Raw genomic sequence first — 15,641 nt, 5'->3', positions numbered from 1 at the left:
GGGTTTATGGGCTGTGGGATGGAATGTCATGGAATGAGATTCATGAAATGTCAAGCGAAACATTACATCACTACTGACAAGAAACATCATGAGAATGAAAGAATTATGTTCAACCTGAACAAAACATTGTAGTGACACTGCCCCATTTTAGGTGAATATGAGAGGAATACTATTACTGCATTTATTCAACATCTGCCCCACAAAATGACTGGATTTCAATCGCATTGCTCATGAAGGAATGGACAATCACACAAAAGGGTATGAAGAAACCCGCTCTTTTGCCTAAACGCTCTTGTGTGCCAAAAAGCACCACTCTGCCCCGTGTGAGGCTCGAACTCACGACCTTCAGATTATGAGACTGCCGCGCTGCCTAACTGCGCCAACGAGGCATGTGCTGTGGCCAGTGTGAATGGTGAAGCACTAGCTTCTGGATCATCTGCCATTCGGTGCAGCTCCAAACACGCTGCTCACCGTGAGCTGTCATGTCAGGATGGCCGAGCTAAGGCGCTGCGTTAAGGTCGCAGTCTCCCCTGGAGGCGTGGGTTCGAATCCCACTTCTGACAGACCTAACCTTTGGTTGCGGGCTCCAGGTAGAGTCTTTAACCCTCTGGCAAGTTGACCCAGTAACACACTAATATTGATGAAGCACTGCATTTCAGTTCATGTCAGATCCAATGGAACACTACGGTACCTCTGACCACCGGCATCGTATGAACTTTAAAGTAACACTTTTGTGCCATGTATGGGATTCTGTGGAATTTCCATGCAGTTTCCAGGGAATGTCATGTCCTGACATTTTATGAAATTGGACATGTTTTATAGAATAGCATTCAATGGAATACCATGTTGCGATGTTTACCGGAATGAGAACTTGTTTATGAAAGGGTATTCATGTTTTGTTTGGGGTTTCTTTGGAGGGATGCAATGGGATTCTTGGAGTTTGACTGTGATGTCGTGGACTGAAATTTTGGGGGTGCAGTAGAATTTCATTGCAAGGAATTCCTGGAAATCTCTTGGAATGACATGTCATGGATTTATGGGCTGTGGGATGGAATGTCATGGAATGAGAATCATGAAATGTCAAGCGAAACATTACATCACTACTGACAAGAAACATCATGAGAATGAAAGAATTATGTTCAACCTGAACAAAACATTGTAGTGACACTGCCCCATTTTAGGTGAATATGAGAGGAATACTATTTCTGCATTTATTCAACATCTGCCCTACAAAATGACTGGATTTCAATCGCATTGCTCATGAAGGAATGGACAATCACACAAAAGGGTATGAAGAAACCCGCTCTTTTGCCTAAACGCTCTTGTGTGCCAAAAAGCACCACTCTGCCCCGTGTGAGGCTCGAACTCACGACCTTCAGATTATGAGACTGACGCGCTGCCTAACTGCGCCAACAAGGCATGTGCTGTGGCCCGTGTGAGTGGTGGAGCACTAGCTTCTGGATCATCTGCCATTCGGTGCAGCTCCAAACACGCTGCTCACCGTGAGCTGTCATGTCAGGATGGCCGAGCGGTCTAAGGCGCTGCGTTCAGGTCGCAGTCTCCCCTGGAGGCGTGGGTTCGAATCCCACTTCTGACAGACCTAACCTTTGGTTGCGGGTTCCAGGTAGAGTATTTAACCCTCTGGCAAGTTGACCCAGTAACACACTAATATTGACGAAGCACTGCATTTCAGTTCATGTCAAAGCCAATGGAACACTACGGTACCTCTGACCACCGGCATCGTATGAACTTTAAAGTAACACTTTTGTGCCATGTATGGAATTCTGTGGAATTTCCATGCAGTTTCCAGGGAATGTCATGTCCTGACATTTCATGAAATTGGACATGTTTTATAGAATAGCATTCAATGGAATACCATGTTGTGATGTTTACCGGAATGAGAACTTGTTTATGAAAGGGTATTCATGTTTTGTTTGGGGTTTCTTTGGAGGGATGCAATGGGATTCTTGGAGTTTGACTGTGATGTCATGGACTGAAATTTTGGGGGTGCAGTAGAATTTCATGGCCAGGAATTCCTGGAAATCTCTTGGAATGACATGTCATGGGTTTATGGGCTGTGGGATGGAATGTCATGGAATGAGATTCATGGCATGTCAAGCGAAACATTACATCACTACTGACAAGAAACGTCATGAGAATGAAAGAATTATGTTCAGACTGAACAAAACATTGTAGTGACACTGCCCCATTTTAGGTGAATATGAGAGGAATACTATTACTGCATTTATTCAACATCTGCCCTACAAAATGACTGGATTTCAATCGCATTGCTCATGAAGGAATGGACAATCACACAAAAGGGTATGAAGAAACCCGCTCTTTTGCCTAAACGCTCTTGTGTGCCAAAAAGCACCACTCTGCCCCGTGTGAGGCTCGAACTCACGACCTTCAGATTATGAGACTGCCGCGCTGCCTAACTGCGCCAACGAGGCATGTGCTGTGGCCAGAGTGAGTGGTGAAACACTAGCTTCTGGATCATCTGCCATTCGGTGCAGCTCCAAACACGCTGCTCACCGTGAGCTGTCATGTCAGGATGGCCGAGCTAAGGCGCTGCGTTGAGGTCGCAGTCTCCCCTGGAGGCGTGGGTTCGAATCCCACTTCTGACAGACCTAACCTTTGGTTGCGGGCTCCAGGTAGAGTCTTTAACCCTCTGGCAAGTTGACCCAGTAACACACTAATATTGATGAAGTACTGCATTTCAGTTCATGTCAGATCCAATGGAACACTACGGTACCTCTGACCACCGGCATCGTATGAACTTTAAAGTAACACTTTTGTGCCATGTATGGGATTCTGTGGAATTTCCATGCAGTTTCCAGGGAATGTCATGTCCTGACATTTTATGAAATTGGACATGTTTTATAGAATAGCATTCAATGGAATACCATGTTGCGATGTTTACCGGAATGAGAACTTGTTTATGAAAGGGTATTCATGTTTTGTTTGGGGTTTCTTTGGAGGGATGCAATGGGATTCTTGGAGTTTGACTGTGATGTCGTGGACTGAAATTTTGGGGGTGCAGTAGAATTTCATTGCAAGGAATTCCTGGAAATCTCTTGGAATGACATGTCATGGATTTATGGGCTGTGGGATGGAATGTCATGGAATGAGAATCATGAAATGTCAAGCGAAACATTACATCACTACTGACAAGAAACATCATGAGAATGAAAGAATTATGTTCAACCTGAACAAAACATTGTAGTGACACTGCCCCATTTTAGGTGAATATGAGAGGAATACTATTACTGCATTTATTCAACATCTGCCCTACAAAATGACTGGATTTCAATCGCATTGCTCATGAAGGAATGGACAATCACACAAAAGGGTATGAAGAAACCCGCTCTTTTGCCTGAACGCTCTTGTGTGCTAAAAAGCACAACTCTGCCCCGTGTGAGGCTCGAACTCACGACCTTCAGATTATGAGACTGAGGCGCTGCCTAACTGCGCCAACGAGGCATGTGCTGTGGCCAGTGTGAGTGGTGGAGCACTAGCTTCTGGATCATCTGCCATTCGGTGCAGCTCCAAACACGCTGCTCACCGTGCGCTTTCATGTCAGGATGGCCGAGCGGTCTAAGGCGCTGCGTTCAGGTCGCAGTCTCCCCTGGAGGCGTGGGTTCGAATCCCACTTCTGACAGACCTAACCTTTGGTTGCGGGCTCCAGGTACAGTCTTTAACCCTCTGGCAAGTTGACCCAGTAACACACTAATATTGACGAAGCACTGCATTTCAGTTCATGTCAAAGCCAATGGAACAATACGGTACCTCTGACCACCGGCATCGTATGAACTTTAAAGTAACACTTTTGTGCCATGTATGGAATTCTGTGGAATTTCCATGCAGTTTCCAGGGAATGTCATGTCCTGACATTTCATGAAATTGGACATGTTTTATAGAATAGCATTCAATGGAATACCATGTTGTGATGTTTACCGGAATGAGAACTTGTTTATGAAAGGGTATTCATGTTTTGTTTGGGGTTTCTTTGGAGGGATGCAATGGGATTCTTGGAGTTTGACTGTGATGTCATGGACTGAAATTTTGGGGGTGCAGTAGAATTTCATGGCAAGGAATTCCTGGAAATCTCTTGGAATGACATGTCATGGGTTTATGGGCTGTGGGATGGAATGTCATGGAATGAGATTCATGGCATGTCAAGCGAAACATTACATCACTACTGACAAGAAACGTCATGAGAATGAAAGAATTATGTTCAGACTGAACAAAACATTGTAGTGACACTGCCCCATTTTAGGTGAATATGAGAGGAATACTATTACTGCATTTATTCAACATCTGCCCTACAAAATGACTGGATTTCAATCGCATTGCTCATGAAGGAATGGACAATCACACAAAAGGGTATGAAGAAACCCGCTCTTTTGCCTAAACGCTCTTGTGTGCCAAAAAGCACCACTCTGCCCCGTGTGAGGCTCGAACTCACGACCTTCAGATTATGAGACTGCCGCGCTGCCTAACTGCGCCAACGAGGCATGTGCTGTGGCCAGTGTGAGTGGTGAAGCACTAGCTTCTGGATCATCTGCCATTCGGTGCAGCTCCAAACACGCTGCTCACCGTGAGCTGTCATGTCAGGATGGCCGAGCTAAGGCGCTGCGTTGAGGTCGCAGTCTCCCCTGGAGGCGTGGGTTCGAATCCCACTTCTGACAGACCTAACCTTTGGTTGCGGGCTCCAGGTAGAGTCTTTAACCCTCTGGCAAGTTGACCCAGTAACACACTAATATTGATGAAGCACTGCATTTCAGTTCATGTCAGATCCAATGGAACACTACGGTACCTCTGACCACCGGCATCGTATGAACTTTAAAGTAACACTTTTGTGCCATGTATGGGATTCTGTGGAATTTCCATGCAGTTTCCAGGGAATGTCATGTCCTGACATTTTATGAAATTGGACATGTTTTATAGAATAGCATTCAATGGAATACCATGTTGCGATGTTTACCGGAATGAGAACTTGTTTATGAAAGGGTATTCATGTTTTGTTTGGGGTTTCTTTGGAGGGATGCAATGGGATTCTTGGAGTTTGACTGTGATGTCGTGGACTGAAATTTTGGGGGTGCAGTAGAATTTCATTGCAAGGAATTCCTGGAAATCTCTTGGAATGACATGTCATGGATTTATGGGCTGTGGGATGGAATGTCATGGAATGAGAATCATGAAATGTCAAGCGAAACATTACATCACTACTGACAAGAAACATCATGAGAATGAAAGAATTATGTTCAACCTGAACAAAACATTGTAGTGACACTGCCCCATTTTAGGTGAATATGAGAGGAATACTATTACTGCATTTATTCAACATCTGCCCTACAAAATGACTGGAATTCAATCGCATTGCTCATGAAGGAATGGACAATCACACAAAAGGGTATGAAGAAACCCGCTCTTTTGCCTGAACGCTCTTGTGTGCTAAAAAGCACAACTCTGCCCCGTGTGAGGCTCGAACTCACGACCTTCAGATTATGAGACTGACGCGCTGCCTAACTGCGCCAACGAGGCATGTGCTGTGGCCAGTGTGAGTGGTGGAGCACTAGCTTCTGGATCATCTGCCATTCGGTGCAGCTCCAAACACGCTGCTCACCGTGCACTGTCATGTCAGGATGGCCGAGCGGTCTAAGGCGCTGCGTTCAGGTCGCAGTCTCCCCTGGAGGCGTGGGTTCGAATCCCACTTCTGACAGACCTAACCTTTGGTTGCGGGCTCCAGGTAGACTCTTTAACCCTCTGGCAAGTTGACCCAGTAACACGCTAATATTGACGAAGCACTGCAATTCAGTTCATGTCAGAGCCAATGGAACACTACGGTACCTCTGACCACCGGCATCGCATGAACTTTAAAGTAACACTTTTGTGCCATGTATGGGATTCTGTGGAATTTTCATGCAGTTTCCAGGGAATGTCATGTCCTGACATTTCATGAAATTGGACATGTTTTATAGAATAGCATTCAATGGAATAACATGTTGTGATGTTTACCGGAATGAGAACTTGTTTATGAAAGGGTATTCATGTTTTGTTTGGGGTTTCTTTGGAGGGATGCAATGGGATTCTTGGAGTTTGACTGTGATGTCATGGACTGAAATTTTGGGGGTGCAGTAGAATTTCATGGCAAGGAATTCCTGGAAATCTCTTGGAATGACATGTCATGGGTTTATGGGCTGTGGGATGGAATGTCATGGAATGAGATTCATGGCATGTCAAGCGAAACATTACATCACTACTGACAAGAAACGTCATGAGAATGAAAGAATTATGTTCAGACTGAACAAAACATTGTAGTGACACTGCCCCAGTTTAGGTTAATATGAGAGGAATACTATTTCTGCATTTATTCAACATCTGCCCTACAAAATGACTGGATTTCAATCGCATTGCTCATGAAGGAATGGACAATCACACAAAAGGGTATGAAGAAACCCGCTCTTTTGCCTAAACGCTCTTGTGTGCCAAAAAGCACCACTCTGCCCCGTGTGAGGCTCGAACTCACGACCTTCAGATTATGAGACTGCCGCGCTGCCTAACTGCGCCAACGAGGCATGTGCTGTGGCCAGTGTGAGTGGTGGAGCACTAGCTTCTGGATCATCTGCCATTCGGTGCAGCTCCAAACACGCTGCTCACCGTGAGCTGTCATGTCAGGATGGCCGAGCTAAGGCGCTGCGTTCAGGTCGCAGTCTCCCCTGGAGGCGTGGGTTCGAATCCCACTTCTGACAGACCTAACCTTTGGTTGCGGGCTCCAGGTAGAGTCTTTAACCCTCTGGCAAGTTGACCCAGTAACACACTAATATTGATGAAGCACTGCATTTCAGTTCATGTCAGATCCAATGGAACACTACGGTACCTCTGACCACCGGCATCGTATGAACTTTAAAGTAACACTTTTGTGCCATGTATGGAATTCTGTGGAATTTCCATGCAGTTTCCAGGGAATGTCATGTCCTGACATTTCATGAAATTGGACATGTTTTATAGAATAGCATTCAATGGAATACCATGTTGTGATGTTTACCGGAATGAGAACTTGTTTATGAAAGGGTATTCATGTTTTGTTTGGGGTTTCTTTGGAGGGATGCAATGGGATTCTTGGAGTTTGACTGTGATGTCATGGACTGAAATTTTGGGGGTGCAGTAGAATTTCATGGCAAGGAATTCCTGGAAATCTCTTGGAATGACATGTCATGGGTTTATGGGCTGTGGGATGGAATGTCATGGAATGAGATTCATGGCATGTCAAGCGAAACATTACATCACTACTGACAAGAAACGTCATGAGAATGAAAGAATTATGTTCAGACTGAACAAAACATTGTAGTGACACTGCCCCATTTTAGGTGAATATGAGAGGAATACTATTACTGCATTTATTCAACATCTGCCCTACAAAATGACTGGATTTCAATCGCATTGCTCATGAAGGAATGGACAATCACACAAAAGGGTATGAAGAAACCCGCTCTTTTGCCTAAACGCTCTTGTGTGCCAAAAAGCACCACTCTGCCCCGTGTAAGGCTCGAACTCACGACCTTCAGATTATGAGACTGCCGCGCTGCCTAACTGCGCCAACGAGGCATGTGCTGTGGCCAGTGTGAGTGGTGAAACACTAGCTTCTGGATCATCTGCCATTCGGTGCAGCTCCAAACACGCTGCTCACCGTGAGCTGTCATGTCAGGATGGCCGAGCTAAGGCGCTGCGTTGAGGTCGCAGTCTCCCCTGGAGGCGTGGGTTCGAATCCCACTTCTGACAGACCTAACCTTTGGTTGCGGGCTCCAGGTAGAGTCTTTAACCCTCTGGCAAGTTGACCCAGTAACACACTAATATTGATGAAGCACTGCATTTCAGTTCATGTCAGATCCAATGGAACACTACGGTACCTCTGACCACCGGCATCGTATGAACTTTAAAGTAACACTTTTGTGCCATGTATGGGATTCTGTGGAATTTCCATGCAGTTTCCAGGGAATGTCATGTCCTGACATTTTATGAAATTGGACATGTTTTATAGAATAGCATTCAATGGAATACCATGTTGCGATGTTTACCGGAATGAGAACTTGTTTATGAAAGGGTATTCATGTTTTGTTTGGGGTTTCTTTGGAGGGATGCAATGGGATTCTTGGAGTTTGACTGTGATGTCGTGGACTGAAATTTTGGGGGTGCAGTAGAATTTCATTGCAAGGAATTCCTGGAAATCTCTTGGAATGACATGTCATGGATTTATGGGCTGTGGGATGGAATGTCATGGAATGAGAATCATGAAATGTCAAGCGAAACATTACATCACTACTGACAAGAAACATCATGAGAATGAAAGAATTATGTTCAACCTGAACAAAACATTGTAGTGACACTGCCCCATTTTAGGTGAATATGAGAGGAATACTATTACTGCATTTATTCAACATCTGCCCTACAAAATGACTGGAATTCAATCGCATTGCTCATGAAGGAATGGACAATCACACAAAAGGGTATGAAGAAACCCGCTCTTTTGCCTGAACGCTCTTGTGTGCTAAAAAGCACAACTCTGCCCCGTGTGAGGCTCGAACTCACGACCTTCAGATTATGAGACTGACGCGCTGCCTAACTGCGCCAACGAGGCATGTGCTGTGGCCAGTGTGAGTGGTGGAGCACTAGCTTCTGGATCATCTGCCATTCGGTGCAGCTCCAAACACGCTGCTCACCGTGCGCTGTCATGTCAGGATGGCCGAGCGGTCTAAGGCGCTGCGTTCAGGTCGCAGTCTCCCCTGGAGGCGTGGGTTCGAATCCCACTTCTGACAGACCTAACCTTTGGTTGCGGGCTCCAGGTAGACTCTTTAACCCTCTGGCAAGTTGACCCAGTAACACGCTAATATTGACGAAGCACTGCAATTCAGTTCATGTCAGAGCCAATGGAACACTACGGTACCTCTGACCACCGGCATCGCATGAACTTTAAAGTAACACTTTTGTGCCATGTATGGGATTCTGTGGAATTTTCATGCAGTTTCCAGGGAATGTCATGTCCTGACATTTCATGAAATTGGACATGTTTTATAGAATAGCATTCAATGGAATAACATGTTGTGATGTTTACCGGAATGAGAACTTGTTTATGAAAGGGTATTCATGTTTTGTTTGGGGTTTCTTTGGAGGGATGCAATGGGATTCTTGGAGTTTAACTGTGATGTCATGGACTGAAATTTTGGGGGTGCAGTAGAATTTCATGGCAAGGAATTCCTGGAAATCTCTTGGAATGACATGTCATGGGTTTATGGGCTGTGGGATGGAATGTCATGGAATGAGATTCATGGCATGTCAAGCGAAACATTACATCACTACTGACAAGAAACGTCATGAGAATGAAAGAATTATGTTCAGACTGAACAAAACATTGTAGTGACACTGCCCCATTTTAGGTGAATATGAGAGGAATACTATTACTGCATTTATTCAACATCTGCCCTACAAAATGACTGGATTTCAATCGCATTGCTCATGAAGGAATGGACAATCACACAAAAGGGTATGAAGAAACCCGCTCTTTTGCCTAAACGCTCTTGTGTGCCAAAAAGCACCACTCTGCCCCGTGTGAGGCTCGAACTCACGACCTTCAGATTATGAGACTGCCGCGCTGCCTAACTGCGCCAACGAGGCATGTGCTGTGGCCAGTGTGAGTGGTGAAGCACTAGCTTCTGGATCATCTGCCATTCGGTGCAGCTCCAAACACGCTGCTCACCGTGAGCTGTCATGTCAGGATGGCCGAGCTAAGGCGCTGCGTTGAGGTCGCAGTCTCCCCTGGAGGCGTGGGTTCGAATCCCACTTCTGACAGACCTAACCTTTGGTTGCGGGCTCCAGGTAGAGTCTTTAACCCTCTGGCAAGTTGACCCAGTAACACACTAATATTGATGAAGCACTGCATTTCAGTTCATGTCAGATCCAATGGAACACTACGGTACCTCTGACCACCGGCATCGTATGAACTTTAAAGTAACACTTTTGTGCCATGTATGGGATTCTGTGGAATTTCCATGCAGTTTCCAGGGAATGTCATGTCCTGACATTTTATGAAATTGGACATGTTTTATAGAATAGCATTCAATGGAATACCATGTTGCGATGTTTACCGGAATGAGAACTTGTTTATGAAAGGGTATTCATGTTTTGTTTGGGGTTTCTTTGGAGGGATGCAATGGGATTCTTGGAGTTTGACTGTGATGTCGTGGACTGAAATTTTGGGGGTGCAGTAGAATTTCATTGCAAGGAATTCCTGGAAATCTCTTGGAATGACATGTCATGGATTTATGGGCTGTGGGATGGAATGTCATGGAATGAGAATCATGAAATGTCAAGCGAAACATTACATCACTACTGACAAGAAACATCATGAGAATGAAAGAATTATGTTCAACCTGAACAAAACATTGTAGTGACACTGCCCCATTTTAGGTGAATATGAGAGGAATACTATTACTGCATTTATTCAACATCTGCCCTACAAAATGACTGGAATTCAATCGCATTGCTCATGAAGGAATGGACAATCACACAAAAGGGTATGAAGAAACCCGCTCTTTTGCCTGAACGCTCTTGTGTGCTAAAAAGCACAACTCTGCCCCGTGTGAGGCTCGAACTCACGACCTTCAGATTATGAGACTGACGCGCTGCCTAACTGCGCCAACGAGGCATGTGCTGTGGCCAGTGTGAGTGGTGGAGCACTAGCTTCTGGATCATCTGCCATTCGGTGCAGCTCCAAACACGCTGCTCACCGTGCGCTGTCATGTCAGGATGGCCGAGCGGTCTAAGGCGCTGCGTTCAGGTCGCAGTCTCCCCTGGAGGCGTGGGTTCGAATCCCACTTCTGACAGACCTAACCTTTGGTTGTGGGCTCCAGGTAGAGTCTTTAACCCTCTGGCAAGTTGACCCAGTAACACACTAATATTGACGAAGCACTGCATTTCAGTTCATGTCAAAGCCAATGGAACACTACGGTACCTCTGACCACCGGCATCGTATGAACTTTAAAGTAACACTTTTGTGCCATGTATGGGATTCTGTGGAATTTCCATGCAGTTTCCAGGGAATGTCATGTCCTGACATTTCATGAAATTGGACATGTTTTATAGAATAGCATTCAATGGAATACCATGTTGTGATGTTTACCGGAATGAGAACTTGTTTATGAAAGGGTATTCATGTTTTGTTTGGGGTTTCTTTGGAGGGATGCAATGGGATTCTTGGAGTTTGACTGTGATGTCATGGACTGAAATTTTGGGGGTGCAGTAGAATTTCATGGCAAGGAATTCCTGGAAATCTCTTGGAATGACATGTCATGGGTTTATGGGCTGTGGGATGGAATGTCATGGAATGAGATTCATGGCATGTCAAGCGATACATTACATCACTACTGACAAGAAACGTCATGAGAATGAAAGAATTATGTTCATACTGAACAAAACATTGTAGTGACACTGCCCCATTTTAGGTGAATATGAGAGGAATACTATTACTGCATTTATTCAACATCTGCCCTACAAAATGACTGGATTTCAATCGCATTGCTCATGAAGGAATGGACAATCACACAAAAGGGTATGAAGAAACCCGCTCTTTTGCCTAAACGCTCTTGTGTGCCAAAAAGCACCACTCTGCCCCGTGTGAGGCTCGAACTCACGACCTTCAGATTATGAGACTGCCGCGCTGCCTAACTGCGCCAACGAGGCATGTGCTGTGGCCAGTGTGAGTGGTGAAGCACTAGCTTCTGGATCATCTGCCATTCGGTGCAGCTCCAAACACACTGCTCACCGTGAGCTGTCATGTCAGGATGGCCGAGCTAAGGCGCTGCGTTCAGGTCGCAGTCTCCCCTGGAGGCGTGGGTTCGAATCCCACTTCTGACAGACCTAACCTTTGGTTGCGGGCTCCAGGTAGACTCTTTAACCCTCTGGCAAGTTGACCCAGTAACACACTAATATTGATGAAGCACTGCATTTCAGTTCATGTCAAATCCAATGGAACACTACGGTACCTCTGACCACCGGCATCGTATGAACTTTAAAGTAACACTTTTGTGCCATGTATGGGATTCTGTGGAATTTCCATGCAGTTTCCAGGGAATGTCATGTCCTGACATTTTATGAAATTGGACATGTTTTATAGAATAGCATTCAATGGAATACCATGTTGCAATGTTTACCGGAATGAGAACTTGTTTATGAAAGGGTATTCATGTTTTGTATGGGGTTTCTTTGGAGGGATGCAATGGGATTCTTGGAGTTTGACTGTGATGTCGTGGACTGAAATTTTGGGGGTGCAGTAGAATTTCATTGCAAGGAATTCCTGGAAATCTCTTGGAATGACATGTCATGGGTTTATGGGCTGTGGGATGGAATGTCATGGAATGAGAATCATGAAATGTCAAGCGAAACATTACATCACTACTGACAAGAAACATCATGAGAATGAAAGAATTATGTTCAACCTGAACAAAACATTGTAGTGACACTGCCCCATTTTAGGTGAATATGAGAGGAATACTATTACTGCATTTATTCAACATCTGCCCTACAAAATGACTGGAATTCAATCGCATTGCTCATGAAGGAATGGACAATCACACAAAAGGGTATGAAGAAACCCGCTCTTTTGCCTAAACGCTCTTGTGTGCTAAAAAGCACAACTCTGCCCCGCGTGAGGCTCGAACTCACGACCTTCAGATAATGAGACTGACGCGCTGCCTAACTGCGCCAACGAGGCATGTGCTGTGGCCAGTGTGAGTGGTGGAGCACTAGCTTCTGGATCATCTGCCATTCGGTGCAGCTCCAAACACGCTGCTCACCGTGCGCTGTCATGTCAGGATGGCCGAGCGGTCTAAGGCGCTGCGTTCAGGTCGCAGTCTCCCCTGGAGGCGTCGGTTTGAATCCCACTTCTGACAGACCTGACCTTTGGTTGCGGGCTCCAGGTAGACTCTTTAACCCTCTGGCAAGTTGACCCAGTAACACGCTAATATTGACGAAGCACTGCAATTCAGTTCATGTCAGAGCCAATGGAACACTACGGTACCTCTGACCACCGGCATCGCATGAACTTTAAAGTAACACTTTTGTGCCATGTATGGGATTCTGTGGAATTTTCATGCAGTTTCCAGGGAATGTCATGTCCTGACATTTCATGAAATTGGACATGTTTTATAGAATAGCATTCAATGGAATAACATGTTGTGATGTTTACCGGAATGAGAACTTGTTTATGAAAGGGTATTCATGTTTTGTTTGGGGTTTCTTTGGAGGGATGCAATGGGATTCTTGGAGTTTGACTGTGATGTCATGGACTGAAATTTTGGGGGTGCAGTAGAATTTCATGGCAAGGAATTCCTGGAAATCTCTTGGAATGACATGTCATGGGTTTATGGGCTGTGGGATGGAATGTCATGGAATGAGATTCATGGCATGTCAAGCGAAACATTACATCACTACTGACAAGAAACGTCATGAGAATGAAAGAATTATGTTCAGACTGAACAAAACATTGTAGTGACACTGCCCCATTTTAGGTGAATATGAGAGGAATACTATTACTGCATTTATTCAACATCTGCCCTACAAAATGACTGGATTTCAATCGCATTGCTCATGAAGGAATGGACAATCACACAAAAGGGTATGAAGAAACCCGCTCTTTTGCCTAAACGCTCTTGTGTGCCAAAAAGCACCACTCTGCCCCGTGTGAGGCTCGAACTCACGACCTTCAGATTATGAGACTGACGCGCTGCCTAACTGCGCCAACGAGGCATGTGCTGTGGTCAGTGTGAGTGGTGGAGCACTAGCTTCTGGATCATCTGCCATTCGGTGCAGCTCCAAACACGCTGCTCACCGTGCGCTTTCATGTCAGGATGGCCGAGCGGTCTAAGGCGCTGCGTTCAGGTCGCAGTCTCCCCTGGAGGCGTGGGTTCGAATCCCACTTCTGACAGACCTAACCTTTGGTTGCGGGCTCCAGGTAGAGTCTTTAACCCTCTGGCAAGTTGACCCAGTAACACACTAATATTGACGAAGCACTGCATTTCAGTTCATGTCAGAGCCAATGGAACACTACGGTACCTCTGACCACCGGCATCGTATGATCTTTAAAGTAACACTTTTGTGCCATGTATGGGATTCTGTGGAATTTCCATGCAGTTTCCAGGGAATGTCATGTCCTGACATTTCATGAAATTGGACATGTTTTATAGAATAGCATTCAATGGAATACCATGTTGTGATGTTTACCGGAATGAGAACTTGTTTATGAAAGGGTATTCATGTTTTGTTTGGGGTTTCTTTGGAGGGATGCAATGGGATTCTTGGAGTTTGACTGTGATGTCATGGACTGAAATTTTGGGGGTGCAGTAGAATTTCATGGCAAGGAATTCCTGGAAATCTCTTGAAATGACATGTCATGGGTTTATGGGCTGTGGGATGGAATGTCATGGAATGAGATTCATGGCATGTCAAGCGAAACATTACATCACTACTGACAAGAAACGTCATGAGAATGAAAGAATTATGTTCAGACTGAACAAAACATTGTAGTGACACTGCCCCATTTTAGGTGAATATGAGAGGAATACTATTACTGCATTTATTCAACATCTGCCCTACAAAATGACTGGAATTCAATTGCATTGCTCATGAAGGAATGGACAATCACACAAAAGGGTATGAAGAAACCCGCTCTTTTGCCTAAACGCTCTTGTGTGCTAAAAAGCACAACCCTGCCCCGTGTGAGGCTCGAACTCACGACCTTCAGATTATGAGACTGACGCGCTGCCTAACTGCGCCAACGAGGCATGTGCTGTGGCCAGTGTGAGTGGTGGAGCACTAGCTTCTGGATCATCTGCCATTCGGTGCAGCTCCAAACACGCTGCTCACCGTGTGCTGTCATGTCAGGATGGCCGAGCGGTCTAAGGCGCTGCGTTCAGGTCGCAGTCTACCCTGGGGGCGTGGGTTCGAATCCCACTTCTGACAGACCTAACCTTTGGTTGCGGGCTCCAGGTAGACTCTTTAACCCTCTGGCAAGTTGACCCAGTAACACGCTAATATTGACGAAGCACTGCAATTCAGTTCATGTCAGAGCCAATGGAACACTACGGTACCTCTGACCACCGGCATCGCATGAACTTTAAAGTAACACTTTTGTGCCATGTATGGGATTCTGTGGAATTTTCATGCAGTTTCCAGGGAATGTCATGTCCTGACATTTCATGAAATTGGACATGTTTTATAGAATAGCATTCAATGGAATAACATGTTGTGATGTTTACCGGAATGAGAACTTGTTTATGAAAGGGTATTCATGTTTTGTTTGGGGTTTCTTTGGAGGGATGCAATGGGATTCTTGGAGTTTGACTGTGATGTCATGGACTGAAATTTTGGGGGTGCAGTAGAATTTCATGGCAAGGAATTCCTGGAAATCTCTTGGAATGACATGTCATGGATTTATGGGCTGTGGGATGGAATGTCATGGAATGAGAATCATGAAATGTCAAGCGAAACATTACATCACTACTGACAAGAAACATCATGAGAATGAAAGAATTATGTTCAACCTGAACAAAACATTGTAGTGACACTGCCCCATTTTAGGTGAATAT

The 15,641-nt window shown here is 45.2% G+C and overlaps 18 non-coding genes across 18 annotated transcripts; 11 read left to right on the top strand and 7 right to left on the bottom strand.

The window, feature by feature from the left end:
- Window positions 1-1,345: 1,345 nt before the first annotated feature.
- Window positions 1,346-1,419, bottom strand: trnam-cau (transfer RNA methionine (anticodon CAU)). The gene has a single exon. It is a non-coding gene; the product is annotated as a tRNA-Met (tRNA).
- Window positions 1,420-1,514: 95 nt separating this feature from the next.
- Window positions 1,515-1,597, top strand: trnal-cag (transfer RNA leucine (anticodon CAG)). The gene has a single exon. It is a non-coding gene; the product is annotated as a tRNA-Leu (tRNA).
- A 951-nt stretch (window positions 1,598-2,548) lies between these two features.
- trnal-gag (transfer RNA leucine (anticodon GAG)) lies at window positions 2,549-2,627 on the top strand. Its single transcript has one exon. It is a non-coding gene; the product is annotated as a tRNA-Leu (tRNA).
- A 782-nt stretch (window positions 2,628-3,409) lies between these two features.
- On the bottom strand, window positions 3,410-3,483 carry trnam-cau (transfer RNA methionine (anticodon CAU)). The gene has a single exon. It is a non-coding gene; the product is annotated as a tRNA-Met (tRNA).
- Window positions 3,484-3,578: 95 nt separating this feature from the next.
- trnal-cag (transfer RNA leucine (anticodon CAG)) lies at window positions 3,579-3,661 on the top strand. The gene has a single exon. It is a non-coding gene; the product is annotated as a tRNA-Leu (tRNA).
- Window positions 3,662-4,612: 951 nt separating this feature from the next.
- On the top strand, window positions 4,613-4,691 carry trnal-gag (transfer RNA leucine (anticodon GAG)). The gene has a single exon. It is a non-coding gene; the product is annotated as a tRNA-Leu (tRNA).
- Window positions 4,692-5,473: 782 nt separating this feature from the next.
- Window positions 5,474-5,547, bottom strand: trnam-cau (transfer RNA methionine (anticodon CAU)). The gene has a single exon. It is a non-coding gene; the product is annotated as a tRNA-Met (tRNA).
- A 95-nt stretch (window positions 5,548-5,642) lies between these two features.
- On the top strand, window positions 5,643-5,725 carry trnal-cag (transfer RNA leucine (anticodon CAG)). Its single transcript has one exon. It is a non-coding gene; the product is annotated as a tRNA-Leu (tRNA).
- A 1,981-nt stretch (window positions 5,726-7,706) lies between these two features.
- On the top strand, window positions 7,707-7,785 carry trnal-gag (transfer RNA leucine (anticodon GAG)). Its single transcript has one exon. It is a non-coding gene; the product is annotated as a tRNA-Leu (tRNA).
- Window positions 7,786-8,567: 782 nt separating this feature from the next.
- On the bottom strand, window positions 8,568-8,641 carry trnam-cau (transfer RNA methionine (anticodon CAU)). Its single transcript has one exon. It is a non-coding gene; the product is annotated as a tRNA-Met (tRNA).
- Window positions 8,642-8,736: 95 nt separating this feature from the next.
- On the top strand, window positions 8,737-8,819 carry trnal-cag (transfer RNA leucine (anticodon CAG)). The gene has a single exon. It is a non-coding gene; the product is annotated as a tRNA-Leu (tRNA).
- A 951-nt stretch (window positions 8,820-9,770) lies between these two features.
- trnal-gag (transfer RNA leucine (anticodon GAG)) lies at window positions 9,771-9,849 on the top strand. Its single transcript has one exon. It is a non-coding gene; the product is annotated as a tRNA-Leu (tRNA).
- Window positions 9,850-10,631: 782 nt separating this feature from the next.
- Window positions 10,632-10,705, bottom strand: trnam-cau (transfer RNA methionine (anticodon CAU)). The gene has a single exon. It is a non-coding gene; the product is annotated as a tRNA-Met (tRNA).
- Window positions 10,706-10,800: 95 nt separating this feature from the next.
- On the top strand, window positions 10,801-10,883 carry trnal-cag (transfer RNA leucine (anticodon CAG)). The gene has a single exon. It is a non-coding gene; the product is annotated as a tRNA-Leu (tRNA).
- A 2,846-nt stretch (window positions 10,884-13,729) lies between these two features.
- On the bottom strand, window positions 13,730-13,803 carry trnam-cau (transfer RNA methionine (anticodon CAU)). The gene has a single exon. It is a non-coding gene; the product is annotated as a tRNA-Met (tRNA).
- Window positions 13,804-13,898: 95 nt separating this feature from the next.
- On the top strand, window positions 13,899-13,981 carry trnal-cag (transfer RNA leucine (anticodon CAG)). Its single transcript has one exon. It is a non-coding gene; the product is annotated as a tRNA-Leu (tRNA).
- Window positions 13,982-14,763: 782 nt separating this feature from the next.
- On the bottom strand, window positions 14,764-14,837 carry trnam-cau (transfer RNA methionine (anticodon CAU)). Its single transcript has one exon. It is a non-coding gene; the product is annotated as a tRNA-Met (tRNA).
- Window positions 14,838-14,932: 95 nt separating this feature from the next.
- trnal-cag (transfer RNA leucine (anticodon CAG)) lies at window positions 14,933-15,015 on the top strand. The gene has a single exon. It is a non-coding gene; the product is annotated as a tRNA-Leu (tRNA).
- The last annotated feature ends 626 nt before the right edge of the window (window positions 15,016-15,641 follow it).

The sequence above is a fragment of the Pseudorasbora parva genome, chromosome 20 (assembly GCF_024679245.1).
Source record: "Pseudorasbora parva isolate DD20220531a chromosome 20, ASM2467924v1, whole genome shotgun sequence".
NCBI lineage: Eukaryota > Metazoa > Chordata > Actinopteri > Cypriniformes > Gobionidae > Pseudorasbora > Pseudorasbora parva.
Note: the sequence above shows the minus strand (reverse complement) of the source record. Positions and strands in the feature narration are given on the sequence as shown.